This window comes from Microchirus variegatus, assembly GCF_963457635.1.
Source record: "Microchirus variegatus genome assembly, chromosome: 5".
In the NCBI taxonomy this organism is placed as follows: Eukaryota; Metazoa; Chordata; class Actinopteri; order Pleuronectiformes; family Soleidae; genus Microchirus; species Microchirus variegatus.
Window position 1 is genome coordinate 22,300,685 of NC_139806.1, and position 16,262 is coordinate 22,316,946.

Genomic DNA, 16,262 nt, shown 5'->3' on the forward strand with positions numbered 1-16,262 from the left:
CGATCCATGAATACAGCCGTAGGGCGCTTGAAGGTGGCAGCAGCAGCAGTGCTGAGTAACGTTAACACAAGCATAAAGGCTCAGCCCGGACTCCAGACAAGGACAGAACAGTGTCAGGTAAGAGCTACACGTTCATTACATACTTTAAAAGATATCAAACGTACACGTTTCAATATTATAACGTTTTCATATCGGGCAAGCTGTATGTGTTTTAAATACGTCAACTTGGCTTTCCGGATTTTACATCCGAAGTGAGGAAAAAATGTGCACGGATGCAAGTGATGAGTGAGAGTTTGTCAGTTTGCTGCAGTGCAGAGCAGCTGCATGGGCGTCGTCCCATCTGCGGGGAGAACATCGACCAGAACAATTTGCTGATTGGTGCAGTTCCCATCTAACAATTTATGATTCCCAGAACGTTCTGGGAACGTTGTATGTTAGTTGTAGGAACGTTCCCTGAAGTTTTGGTTACGTTGTCCTATGGTTGTCATGGACATTTTTCCTAACGTTCTCCTAACCATAGCTTTTGGTTGCGCATTCGGTTCCCAGAACGTTCCCTTAAGGTTCCTTCAGTCACAACATTCATTAAGCCTTAATAGAATGTTGTCCTTTGGTTCCCAGAACGTTCCCTTACTATTACCTTTGTCGCAACCTTTATAGAACGTACTCTTCTGGTTGCATTGATGTTATCCTAGCGTTACTTTGTCACAACCTTTAGGGTCAGGGTGTCCACGCATCCTTAAAAACTCTTAAAAAGTCTTAATTTCATGTATCCAAAATGAAGGTATTCAAATGTCTTAAATTCATTAAAATGTTATATGCTGGTCTTAAATACATTCTAAAATATTTATGTTACTATGGACATACATTCACCGACACAGACAAATTGAGGGTCTGTGTGGGGCAAAATTGAGTGCTTGCCCAATCAGGTTGACGGTGAGTTGAGGAAAGATTAGTTACAAGTCCATTGCATGGTAAATGGTTAGTATTTATATACACCATTTACCAATGGAGTCAAGTCATCAAGACTTCTCCAGTCTTGATGATTTAAAGCTGCTGTACACTACAGTTTCCATTCACACCCATTTACGCACACTTAGCGCATCTATGTGCAGTGCATTTTTCTATCACTCATCTTTCATACCCACTCACCTGCTGCCAGCACAGCCGCCAGGAGCAACTTGGGGTTAAGCGTCTTGCCCAAGGACACATCAGCTCGTAGAGTAGCGGAGCCGGGAATCAAACCCACAACCTTCTACTTGAAAGATCACTCGCCGAGCCACCGTCGCCCATCACATGTCATTTAGCACAGCGGTCCCCAACCTTTTTTTCTCCACGGACCGGTTTAATGTCAGGAAATATTTTCACGGACTGGCCCCCGCTCTCTGGTCGTTATGGTAACGCTTAAACGTGTCTTCAAAATAAGATACACAAAACAGCTGTAAACTTTTCATTAATGTTGATATGTTTGTTTCAATCGCTGAATGAAGCCTGTCATATTTGGAACAAGAGTCGGGACCTAAAGGTGGAAAAAGTACTAAAATATTGTACTCAAGTAAAAGTACCAAATACTTGGATGAAATGTTACTCAAGTAGAAGTAAAAGTAGTCATCTGAAAATGTACTCAAGTAGAAGTAAAAGTAGTCATCTGAAAATGTACTCAAGTAGAAGTAAAAGTAGTTCATTTGAAATGTACTTTAAGTAAAAGTTACTTAGTTACTTTGAGTGGTATGTGAGGGTAGTAGAAATATGACAAGGGGTCAGAAATCTAAAACTATTTTGGAGCTCACACGTCCGGCGCGGCGCGATACGGGATATTACGTACGTACGTCTGGTTCTGGTGTATATTTTCCCCCTGTAGGTCTTCATTGTGCTGAATTTTTATTTTTATGCAGTAATGGTACAATACTTGAGTCAATATGTACTCAAGTAAAATACAAAATCCTGATTTTAAATTGTACTTAAAAAATACAAAATACGCAAAAAAAAAGTATTCGATATAGTAACTTGAGTAAATGTATTTCGTTACTTTCCACCTCTGTCGGGACCTTAAATTGCAGTGAGCGCGGGCGGGCGGGTGGTCGGGAGAGAGCGAGTAACAAATGCGACTGAGTGAGGTCTGCGGTCTTGGCCATTAGTTGATTTACTTATTTTTGTGTTGGTGTGTAGGCTGAATACGTCGCAATAGAAAGTGAGTTTTATAATCCAACATAGGCAAATGTTGGTATTGCCAATTATGGTGAATGGCAATACCTGCCTTCTATCTGTCCAAGATCGTGAGGTAATTATGCAGTAAAAATATCCAAAACAGAAATACATAACTATGGGGTGACTGTAGCTCAGTGGTAGAGCAAGTTGTCTTTCAACTCGGAGGGTTGGGTTTGATGCCCAGTTCCACTAATCTACATGCCAATGGGGCAAGACACTTAACCCCATGTTGCTCCGGACGGCTCTGACGGCAGCGTGTGAATGGGTATGAAAGATGAGTGATTGAAAATGAGCTGCACATAGATGCAATGTATCTGTGAATGGGTGAATGTCAAAACTGTAGTGTAAAGCAGCACTGAGTGGCCATCAAGACTATAAAAGCGCTATATAATTACAGACCATTTACCATAACAAGGAAATGTAGAACAGTGTGGAGAGCTTGTACAATCTAATTTTGCAAGATACATCAGTTATGCAGACCTGCCTACCTTGAAAAAAAAATTTGAGCAGCAACTTATCGCGGATTTATTGTCAATGTTATTGTTCTTATATATGGAGGTGGTGCAACGCACGTACCTCAAAAATGATCCCGTTTTCGATGATCTTTTGGTTTGTAATTTTGGCTGATCACACATAATTAATATGTATCTCTCACATGCTTACTAATCACTTCCCATTCACTGCTATGTCAGATATTCAACATACAAATAATAAAGAAAACAAGAACTCTTTCAATCAAAAGGGAGAACCATGGGCTAAAGTTCTTTGAACATTTTGTGATAGTAAGGTTTTGCCTGTACAAAAGATTATTAACTTTGCGTCACTAAGCATCTTCTCTCTGCTTTAATTGTAATGGAAATCCCCAACACTGCGTTCTGCTCTGACAGGAATTAACGTGGTGTGGTTGTTGATCTGATTGGTTGGGCACACGTCGGCATGGAGCTGCACCTCTTCACCACAGTCTGTCTCCTCTTTGGCAAGATAATGATAACGCATCAAACTCACAGTATGTGTACATTTGTTTTATTTTATTGTTATTATTATTATACTATACAGTACTGTGCAAAAGTTTCAGGCACCACCAGCTCTCTTGTTTTTTTCTGTCAGTCAAATTCTGTGATTATTGGAATTTGGAACGACGAGATGCGACTTAAAGCTGTTCTTATATATTAGCGAGCTGTCAATGAGTTTAACTCATGCAACATGTGTATGTAATGCTCAAGCATTGTCTTCAATAAACCTGGCGTAATAGACATGTTTTTTTACAGCAGATAGTTCTTTAAATGATATAGTTGGACAAACACAGGATTTACCAGTAACATTAATTTCAGGTTTCACTCCAGTATTAACAGAGCTGTGTTATTGGGTAGATCATTTTTTTTTTGTCATTTACATTACATTTACGTTTTTTTTTTTCTGAAATGTATTTATTTGTTTAAAGAAAAAGTTGCATACATATTTTCTGGATGTGTTCCAGTAAAGTGAAATAAAAATAATTATCCTCGTTGTTATAGCATTGCTAAAACAACAAATCTAACGGTGGCCTAAGACTTCTGCACAGTACTTTATATATATATATATGTTCACTGTTACTTTTGGTCAAGAAATTGTGCATTATGAGATGGTTTAGGGCCGGCCCTATGCATTTTGGTACCCTCTGCGAGATTGGTATTTGTCTCCTCCTGTCTCCTGTCACACATACCACAGTGGTTTCTTTGAAACAATTTTCTAAGTAACTCCTCAGACAAAGAAAGCCCGTTTTCCATGAAAAAATGAAATATGTATAGGAATGTCGGACAGACTGCAGACCACAATGAGACTGACCCTGGATTTCCACTGGACGCGGAACGGCAGCGGCGCGGTCGCCGTTGCAAATTGCTTCCATTCTAATCAATCTGAGCATTTCCACCAGCAGGCCCAGAAGCGGCTCGCCGCGCCGCAGCGCTATCGATAGGAATCAGTTCTATTTTTTCCGTTGCCGCTGCTGAACCTCGTAAATTTAAACGAAGCAGTTAGCACCAGACAGGAAAAGCGACACAGAATCAAAGTAAAACATTTCCGCCCCCCCTTTCAAAATAAAACACAATACGCAGGTCATACAGCCTGTCACAACTTCACATCAACATTACGTCGTGACCTGTGCTGCCAGGTAAACAGTCAATTAATCAGAGCGTCTCTGAGAGTCATAATGTACGACGAGAGACTGATTGTTGAAGTGGAGAAACATAAAATCATTTATGACACCAGATCAACAGTTCTTCCACATCAGAGAATGAAAGAAGCTGTGTTGTTGTTGTTTACTTTATACACACAGTCTATCGATGGATCTCGCGAACTCGCGTCCGTTCGAGATTATTGCGCGATCTTCCGTGAATACCGCCGGCACCCAAGGCTCCGCGCCGCCGCCGTTCCGCGGCCGTTCCGTGGCCGTTCCGCGTCCAGTGGAAATCCAGGGTAACGTTGTCAACGTTGAGGTTTTGGATAGAAGTATTGACACTGCAAGCAAAATTAGCAAAATAGAAACAATACTTACTGTAAAGTAATAAATAATAGTAAATGGTAAAATAAACAAAACACTGTTACATTACAGATCATTCCAATTTGACTCGTCCGAACTCTATACACTCTCTTTTTCTTTTCTCTGTCTTAAAGGGGAAGTGTGTAGTTTCTAGTGACATCTAAAGGAAAGGCTGAAATTTACAACGCAGCAATGCTTCCCTGCTCACCCCCTCCCTTCCCTGAGCGCTACGGTGGCCTCCGCCAATCAAATGCCGTCCTCATCATCAGTGATCGTATCAACAGATGAGGATCCACATATATATATATACATTTATAAGTTCTACTTGTGGATATTGATATTGTATAGATCATAGACGTGTATGGTAGCAAAACTTTTTTTTTCATATCCTGTGAGCATTTGTGTGCGCTAACCGTGGGCTAGCTGTTATCAACGTAATCGTATAAAAAGTAGCGATAATTGCATTTTCCTGTACGTGTTCAGTCTGAAGGAGAGACAGAGGGAGGGAGAGAGAGAGAGAGAGAGAGAGAGAGCGCAAGTGTGTCCCAGTGTGGCTCCTCACACACTGAAGGCAAGTAACACAGGTTTGTACTGATAATGTTGTATGATTTTCTGACCTGGTCTGTTCAGTAACAACGACAGAAACATAATATGTATTAATATAACATTAGCATCTCTGTCCATCACATCATACTGTAAATGACAGTGTAATCTACAACATCACTTTGATGTGTTATCTCATTATAACAGTTGTTCTCTGAGTAACTCCAGCTGAATGATTATATTAAAAACCAGGAGGGAGATTTATGACTAATATTCATGCAAAGACAAAATTATGTTCCATACTTGTGTTACTGTAATACTGTATAACCTTCTAACCACAACATGCAGTTCATTGTCTTGTTGTCATTGTTTTATCTATCAAACATCATTCAAACAAAAACTTTATTTTTCTCTCTTTTCTGTGTTTTATGTTCATAGATTTGTGGTGAAGACGACTCTAGAGGAGCACAGAGATCTAACAGCTCAGCAGCTGGAGACAAAACCAGGGGTAGTTTTTGATGCTCTGAAGGTGCATCAGTGCAGGGATGATAACCCACCTTCTGCTGCTGTGTCAGGGTGCCAACATTCACAGACACTGGGAGGATCTTACCTTATCCTACCTATAGATATTTCATATGTTAATTTCTATTCAATTTATATAGAATCGATTCAATAACATACATTATCAAGACACTTTACAAACTTACAGCTGCTGTTAAAATATCAGGGAGAAGTTTCATGATCCTCAAGGACAGTGCAGTGGTTTCACACTGGTTTCATACACTGGCCTCTTGACTTTCTAAGTATTAAAACATCACAATTACTATAATTACAGATAATGTATTTTATGTTCAATCTTCTTCTGTATTTTAACATAATTTTACATTGATGATTTACTTATATTTATACCCGTATATGTTTTCTGGTTCAAACTGAAGAGGAACTAAATTATAAAAGATGAACAGATATACATGTTGTATTCATTTTAATACTATCACATGAATATCTAAACTGTAACAGAATAAAAAACTGTTTGAGAGGCACATGATTCATGGTTTATTGTTGTGAAACAAAAGTGTGGTGAACCCCAGCTGTTCATCAGCATCGGTCTGGAAGTCAGTTTATGTTAAAGACAGTCACTGTCTACTATTAGAATCAACTCAGTGTATGATTGTTGTTGATATGCTGCAGTAAAGACAGTCAAATGTCTGTCACTTGGGTTGAACTAAACCAGGCTGTCTGTGGTCACCTGGTCAAAGTCTGTGGTGTTATCGTGTCCTTGCTTGTAGCTCAGGGATGAAGGTTTAGGTCTTTTCTTCTTTCAAGACATGCATGCTGTATCTGCTGGTGTTTTTCTTCTACAGCATTCTGAAACTGTAATTACAAACACTTTAATGAAATATCTGACATACAACACTGAGTGAACATGTCAACAAATATCACTTATGTACAAAACAGTAATATAATGGACGTATCAATAAATTCAAAGGGAATGACATTTCCAACTTTACGCCCGCTTTTATTGACATTAATACTGAACACATGAAGACAATCAGGGACTTGTTAGAAAGCTCTGTAGCTCTAATTTCACCAGCAGAAAATAAACCCTAACCCTAACCCTGAATGCGCACATGTCCAAATGTGCATGGCGCTGGTTTACATACGGGACAATTAAAAGAATAAACTATTTACTCACCCAGAAGCCACCCATCACGCACGGTGCCAGCCTCCAGCCTGTTCCCACCATGCTGTTAGTCACGATGAAAGAGTCGTGCATTGAACCGGGCCACCTTGCCACGATGTTAGTTAACTGCATTTGCACATCACATACGATTTGAACATTGATGGAATTAAAATGTTTCCTATTATCGTAAAACAAATTCTGTGATGGTGCTTTTATAGCAATGTGTGTGTGGTCATTAGCTCCGATTACATTAGGGAAACCGGCTCTCGCTGAAAATTGTGCTTTAATGTTGGTCTGTTTAAAAGCATTGTATGGGAATTTGATGTACCTGGATGACATTTGGATGATTACAGCTGGCATGGCTCGGCTCAGGGTTGACTGGCACACTCCTGACCGAAATGATCATCGTTTCCTCGCGTTCCCTAAATACTCGCTCACGTCGGATTGCACCATTTGCAAGGTGTTAATTGTTCATAAGTGTGTCTCTGATGTGCACATCACTCTGATGACTACTTGTTTTCACATTATTAACAGTTTCCCAGCATCACCACTAAGTGTCGCCAAAGGAACAATAGCTGGAGAAACGTGCGTACGCCAGCCATGAGGTTGGCGTGGGCAACGCATATTTCCACGATCATTTCAAGTTTCATACATCTGAAAGTGAGCGTGGAAAAGGACGTACGCCACGTTTTGGTGCGTACGCAACCTTTGTACACGAGGCCCCTGGTCTCCAGAGAGAACATGTAGATCTGGGCCTGGGTAGATCTCTCTGGGCCAATTTAATTGAACAAAATCAACTGGGGTCTTCTGTGGTCTGCAGCCTATGGCAATGTGATTCTATTCTTAAACATATAACATATATAACCATACAGTAACAAAACAAGATATACCTTTACCAAAAAAAGAAGACACTTTGGTTGTGGAAGAGAGAGGTCTTGTTGTTATTGACCTGGTCCTAAATTTATTTCTAACTAACATTTGTTTATTTATTTATTTACTGTTCTTAAATCTTCTTTTTTTTTTAAAAATGGAACTGAGAAACTTTGTTTTGCAACTGAAAAATATCTTAAAAGGTACCAAAATAAGGTGCCGTTTGGTCCTGGTACCTAATTCCAGATAATGATACCGGTACTGTATCGGTTCAATTATGAACACGACCCAACCCTAACACTTACAGTGAAACATTGATTTACTTTCTCTTTCCATCTCTCCCAGTGAACTCTGTGTCCTCGTTTCTGTTCACACCACGTGGGCCCCAGATGTTTCCATGTCTAACTTACCTGGAGAGAAATGTCAGGGTAGACTGTGAGTTTCCACCCACCTACCAGGTTCCAGGCCCCTACTGTGAGTATCGGCAGGACAGCCGGCTGGTGGGCAGCACCTACCCAAATGCTGTCATCTACGTGACCACTGAGGACCGCAGGAGAAGCAATGTGAGCCTGGTCACTCCCAATCTGTGCCGCCTCACCTGGGCCCCGCTGGCTGATGAAAAGCCTTACACCTACACCTGCAGAGTTTACCAAGGCAACAGCTGGAAAGAGAACAGCATGGCTGTGCACCACAGTGGGTAGAAATGTCTTATTTTGTGACACTTATCTTCGAACAATGGTACCAAAAATATCTAAAATCATAATCCTCTGTGTTACAGGAATCCTGCCAATATGCTCTGCAATCAGTGTTAAAGCTGCACCATGGCTTTTGTCCCTGGTGATGTCACTTCCTTTGGGTGTTGGTCTTCTAAGTCCATGAACTCTCACATTTACAGAGAATAGAAGCTATGAAAACCTTTTAACATAAATATGAGTGAATGTGTATATCAACCTCTCACTGAGCACTGGACAATATTTAAAATGTTTCTCTGTGATGTGAAAGATTTCATGTAAAATACCATAATCTCACCACTGTACAATTACACCCTTTTTTGACAATGCTATCAAAAGATGAAAAACTTCATGGTGATAACAAATTAAAGACCGTCAGCAAATTAAATAGTGAATTAAAAGTGTGCTGTATTATTGTTTCTGTTTTAGAAGGAGAACATTACAGACAGTGATGTGAACTACTGTTTTAATCCAAATAAAATCTAAAGGCCAAAGAATTATTAAGTTTGTGGTCTCTTCAACATAAGATAAAGGGATCTTATATGAGATAAATTAGGAACTGAATTTGAATTATTTACACCGAATGTGAACCACTCAATTTGAACCTGAACTGAACTATTTGAATAATCGCTTTTAAAAATGTAATTATTATATGTATTGGTTTCAAATTGTATTGCAATAAAATACTGCAGCATAAAGTTGTATGTAAAGATGAGGAGAGCCTATGTATTGGCTGTTTTGTGCAATAGTATAAGGATTTATGAATGATTTAACACAGCTTCTCGTCTTTCAGTTTTCATTATTATATTATTATTATATTTTGTTATGTTCACCACTTTGAGCAACTATGCTTATGGAATTGTATACCTAGTAGTTTGCTAAAAGTTTGCTTTTGAATAATAGTAAATAATAACTGCTCAAACACTGCCTTTCCTGCTAGTACCACAAACCTACAGTTGAGATGTATTTTACCTAGTTAAAGAGTAGCAGCTCAAAGAAAACAATTGCTTCCCTTTTAGAATATGATAAGAGAAATCTTTAACATGATTGGGGTATTCCATAAGTTAATACATTTGAACAAGTCTGATGCCAGAGCACAGTGTTTCACTCATTGCAATCCAGTGCTTTGTAGAGGAGGTTTTATCTATGCAACCTTTACGTCAGTCAGCCTACTGAGAACAAGATGGTGGCATAATGTTTTGCACTGTAATAATTCTGTGTGTTAAACATTGACAATGCTCTCCTTCTGATCACTTGTTCACATATATCATATCACATATTACTGTATGTGGGTACTATATAAATGTATTGTATCCTTTTAATTACTCAAAGTTGCTTCCATTGAAACATTTAGTTTTGTATTTCATTTGACACAAGTGCAATTTTTTTAAACTGATGTCATGAAGAACTAAATGTTATCATCGTTTTTATTTTTTCCTCTGTATATTTTACTAATTAGTTGGTCCTGCTTGCAATAAAAAAGTTATATTTATAAAATAATCCGTTATTTTTGTTTAACTGTATTTAAAATAAAATATTCTTGTTATTGTTCCAGATGTTCCAAATATGAGCATATTTTATGTGAATAAATATGTAGATTATAATTTTATATGTGAAGATTTTATCATGGACGAGCAGAAATAAGCAGATATCTGACAGATTGTACCTCACCCAGTCCTTTATACTTGTTGGAATACACTTAAAGGCCAGTAAAACTCAGAAAATGTACATTCCCACTTGTCATAAAATGATTGCAGCTACAACCTTGTGACTTTAAGGTTTTTATTGTGCCTAAAAATAAGTTGATTTCATTCATTAGGCTAATATCTGGCAAATCAATCCTTTTGAGTTGTTTGAATAACTTTAAATTTCAAGTACAACCATTAAAATGTACATTTCCACTTACCAAACTTTGTTTTTTATTTTGCCTCAAAATCAGTTGGTTTCATTCATCAGGGTAATATTTAGCAGATTATACTTCACCCAGTTATTTTTACTTTGTGGCATACACTTAAAGGACCACTGCTATGGTATTGTTGTCCGTTTGTATAGCTCAGTGGAATAGTCCACAGACCTTGATGTGGAGGGCTGGGGTCAGGGTGGGTCAGCTAATACCCAGTGTGGGACTTTAGGCAGGGCCCTTAATGCTACTTGCCTTTCTCAGATGTGTGAATGGATCAATGTAAGTCACTTTGGATGAAAGTGTCTCTAGCTATATGACGTAATGCAATTGGATCTGTGACAACACTTTTCACAAAGTAGTTTGTCCAGTTAGTCTGTAGTTTTACAGATGGAGTGAAATCTTCTATTTGTCCAAGTAGTTGTGCTCCGCCAGGAGCGGCAGCGCCAACAAAAGGCAAGGAGAACAAATAAAAACAACAGCTGTGCGGGCGGCTCCGCTGTTAAACATCAACGATATAGAACCTGAGTCAACTGTACAGTTCGCTGGTCTTATCTCACTGATCTTATCTCAGGCAAATTACAGCCGTGTGTGAAACATGCACACGGTGATGTGGGAGAAAAAAAAACAGACATAAACAATAATAAACATAGTGAAACTATCGGGTGAGCACTACCCGTATCTATAATAAACTCTGAATAAACTATTCACCCAGACATGATTCCTCTTACTTTTGTTAGTTGTCTTCTGGGGGAGTCAGGGGCTGCCGCTTCACAACAGCGGTTCGATCTGTCGGCCGATGCTGGTAACGGGGAGAACAAGTGGGCACTTCGTTGCGCGGTCCGATGTGGCTGTGTGACATGTGGCACAACGACTCACGGCAGGGACAGCTGGTCGACTGTGGTAGGAACGTGCGCAAAACGCCACTTCCTCTCTCTTCTGCAGGTATAAAGGGGGAATAACTCACAGGGAGAGTTATTCACAGGATCCTCGAATCAAGAAACAAATAGAAAAACAAAAAGGGAAAAAGCCAAAAAATGGGACAGGGATGGACAAAGGAAGAATCTCCAACTCGACCAGCAAGAGTGTAGATCTTCAGGGATGTTGGTCTCCTCCTTAAAACACAGACCCCCGCTCACACAGACAGGTCAGGTTGGAAGGGTTGAGGTGGCATGTGTTGAACGATTTTATTGTCTTCACTTCGGGGGCGGAGCATCCCGTGATATCCACCAATGGGAGTTGCCTGCTGCTTATGTCATGCACCGCAGTGGCTTGTGGGGAATGAGTCCATCACAGACTGGACCCCCTGGTGGGTCAGGATTTTCCTTTGTCTTCAACATGTGGGTTTTAGGCTTTTACGACCCCAAATTTTTTCACCAGGCCTGAGTTAGACTTTATAACTTCCCAGTAGGCCTCAACAGTCTACAATGGCTTGGCCCAACACTATTGTTGTACATTGTTTAACTATTGACGATGGCTGTTAATTAAATACATTTCCCAAAAGTGACATTTTCCTGGATTGTCTTTTCTCAAGATGTATTTTGTCACGAGGCATCAGTTATGTTAGTGTTTTTTGTTTGTGTAGTTTTTGTTAGTTGGTTTAGAGTCACGTTATGTTTTTGGTGTTTGATTTTCACTTCCCCTTTATTTAGGTAATGTTCATCCTGTTCATTCCTGTTACGTTGTCACCTCGTCGTCCGTGACACATCACTAATTCCCTCATGCACTTCACACCTACACACCTACCCTTGATTCCCTCTTCCCTATATAGTGTCCCCAGTTACCTCATTCTGTGTCAGTATGTTGTTTATGCTGTCAAGAGAAAATCTAATCCAAGTCTGCCTAGCAATTGTTAATCTTCTATCTTTGGAGCCATGTTTTGAGTTATTTAAAGGACGACGTATTCCTGTGTTTTTGTTATTTGATTCATGAGGAATTTAAGTTTGTTTCTTTATTTTTCATTATCTAGCCTTAGTGCTACACTTTTTGTTATTTCATTATCTAGCCTTAGTGCTACGCTTTTTGTTTTTTCTTACTGAGAGGACGAAGAGTTCCTGATTTTTGTTTTGATTTGAAGAGACTTAAATAAAGACTCTTAAATCTTCCATCGTGCCTCCGGCCTCGTGCATATGGGTCCAGCTGTGTTCTGCCTCCCTAACATATTTTCACTGTTTTGCAGGTTTATAAGTAAACTTTACATTATAACTTGATTATTAAAACATAAAAATACAGCATATAATGAATAGAATTTATGTAAAAAATATAGAACATTTACAATGCACAGTTTTGCTGCTGTTCTAACAGTTTAAATAGTTTTTTGTTTGATATATCCCTCTTAATTTGTATAAATTATTGATGCACTTCTTCTTCTTTTCCTTTCGGCTTCTCCCTTCAGGGGTCGCCACAGCGAATCAGCCTCCTCCATCTAACCCTGTTCTCTGTATCCTCATCTCTCACACCAGCTAACTTCATGTCATCTTTCACTACATCCATAATTTTCTCTTTGCTCTTCCTCTAGACCTCCTGCCTAGCAGTTCGAACCCCATGATCCTTCTACCAATATATTCACTATCCCTCCTCTGTACATGACCAAATCATCTCATTCTGGCCTCTCTGACCGTATCTCCAAAACATCTAACGTGTTCCTCTGATTAACTCATTCCTAATCCTATCCATCTTTGTCACTCCCAAAAAAGAACCTCAACATCTTCAGCACTGCTACCTCCTCCGTGCCACTGTCTATAGACCATGCATCATCGCTGGTCTCACTACTGTCTTCTATACCTTTCCTTTCATTCTGGATGATACTCTTTCATCACACATTACGCCTGCATGACAGTAGCTCAGTGGGAGAGCGAGTCTTCTTTCAACTCTCTCCTTTCTAGAGCATATCTCCACCTGGTCCTGCTCTCACTACAGATCACATCTGCAAACATCATAGTCCATGGAGATTACTGTCTAACCTCATCTGTCAGCCTGTCTATCACCACTGAAAACAAGAAGGGGCTCAGAGCTGATCTCTGATGTAGTCCCACCTCCACTTTGAACTTCTCTGTCACACCTGCAGCACACCTCACCGCTGTCTCACAGTTGGCATACATGTCCTGCACCAGTCTAACACTTCTCTGCTACTCCAGACTTCATCATACAGTAGTTCCTCTCTCTGCACCCTGTCATATGCTTCTAGATCTACAAAGACACAATGATAAATATTTATCTACCAGCATTCTTAACGCAAATACTGCATCTGTAGTACTCTTTCTAGGCATGAAACCATACTGTTGCTCACAAATGCTGACTTCTGCTCTCAGTCTAGTTTCCACTACTCTTTCCCATAACTTCATTGCATGGCTCATAAACTTTATTCCTCTGTAGTTACTGCAATTCTGAAAATTGTCCCTTATTCTTAAAAATGGGCACCATGACACTTCTCCATTCTTCAGGCATCCTCTCACTCTCTAAGATCCTGTTGAATAGTCTAACCCAGGGGTTCTCAAAGTTTTGGTACATGAGGGCCAATTTAGGAACCCAACATTGGACTGAGGGCCGCCAAAGGGAAAAAAAAAGGGGGGAAAAAAGAGAAATAAATACCATTTGTAATAATTCTAATGACCAGATTGCAGTTCTACAGTTTACACTTATTGGTCTATATCCTGTCATTACCCACTAAGTAGCTCCTGGATTAAAACTATCAACTGTGATTCATTGCGGGCCACCAGAAATGTTTCTGCGGGCCACTTTGAGAACCCCTGGTCTAACCAGAAACTCTACTGCCGCCTCTCCTAGACATTTCCATACCTCCACAGGTATATCATCAGGACCAACTGCCTTTCCCCTTCACTGCCCTCCTCACTTCACCTTTACTAATCTGTGCTACTTCATCGTCCACAATAGTCACCTCTTCTACCCTTTGCGCACGTTCATTTTCCTCATTCATTAGCTCTTTAAAATATCTTCCATCTTCCCTTCCATCTTCCCATTACTTCTGTGGCACATGTCAAGACATGTCCCCCTCTAACCTTAATCATCATCCGAACCTGCTAGACTTCTTTCCCATCTCTATCTCTGTTTTGCCAACCTGTATAAATTATTCTCTCCCTCCTTACTTTCCAGCATAGCATACAAGTCATCATACGCCCTTTGTTTGGCCTTTGCCACCTCTACCTTTACCTTTATCTCCCTGTACTCCTGTTTGCTCTCCAGTCTCCTCAGTGTCCCACTTTTTCTTTGCTAATCTCTTTCTCTTTATATAGTCCTGCACTTGCCCATTTCACCACAAAGTCTCATCTATGTTCCTTCCAGACAACAAACTAAGTTGTCTCCTACCTGTCTCCCTGATTGCATTGGCTAATTATATGAAAAATATGAATTCTCCATAATTTATTTATTTCTGACATTTAATCATTTTTAAAATAATATTCCTCAGTTGAACCAGGGGATTTCAGCCAGGGAGTTTTTCCAACATGTTTACTGCCACAGGGCGATTCAAGATGTCAAAGATTTACCTCTGTACAGATCATCAGGATTTTCAAAACGGTTACACCTTATTTGTGTTCAACCCCAGAGAAGACAGTGAGGCCTTGTCTCCTGTGTCCAACAGTTGCTTAAGACTGGAGATGAGATTCAGAGTGCCGTGCCTCAAAACACCACTCTCATCGTGTATGCCTGCTGTGATTCTGTACTGAAGATCAACTCTAAAGACAGGGGCTGGTGGATTATTACTGATAACAGTCACAAACAGTCACGAACAGGATTTTGAATCATCGTCATGAGCAATCATGAACAATCGTCAGCTAGAGAGTCTTTTGCATCGTTTCTCCTCCGAGTGCTTTTCTAGTTGGGAGTTGCATTTTGTGACGTGTGGGCCGGTGACCACCAGCTCCCTTTACTGAAACCTTCTCTCTACAAACTCCTGAGCACACCGAGGCCTCAAGAACTGGTTGTTGATATGGAGGATTTAAGTTAAAACGTGCGCCCAGTGAGCGTGAACATAGCAAAACGGAGGAGAGTTCAGTATGTTTACAATTATCACGCAGGTTTATTTTCCTTCATACATCATTACTGCGGCAATAACATTAATTCATAATATATGTAATCAAAATAACAAACCGAATATCTCACCACATTAAACCATAAGCACATTCGAAATCTGTTTCCTTACCAAATCAGCAACAAATGTGTCTGGGTTTCACTAGGTTAAAAGGCATAACTGGGCTGACCCGAGGTCAATTGAGCCACACAGTAAATACAGCCCTCTAGTGGCACGGCGTAGAAATGCATCAAATAATACAAAATTAATATGGCTCATACAATGTAACTTGAAAGCAACACAATTGTTACTTTCCCTAGTAACTACTTACTTTTATGATTTGTAACTCAGTAACTAATTCAGTTACTTTTGGGAAAAGTAACTATAACTAATTATTAGTTATAAGTTACATTTTCAACACTGCCTCTGTCACATCAAGACCACACCGCTCCAGAACATGTCTCCTTCCTGTCAGCTCTTGTGTTCTTGTATTCTCGTCTCAGATCCTTTATAGCCTTGTTTTTCTTCCTCTTTGTTTGTACCAGCAGGAAGTGTGAGTACAGGTCTGTCAGGGTCTTGGGCAGCTCTCCTCCCTGTTCTGTGGTCAACGTGTGCACACTGATTGAGCAGAAGGATTTGACACATGATATGGAGGCTCCAGGACATCTTGATGTGTGGTAAAAAATTATATGTATTTTTCTGTGACATTGTTGCTTTATGTTGTTTGTTGACAAATAAAAAGATACAGTAATTTACTTTAATAATTTAAATCTGAAAGAATG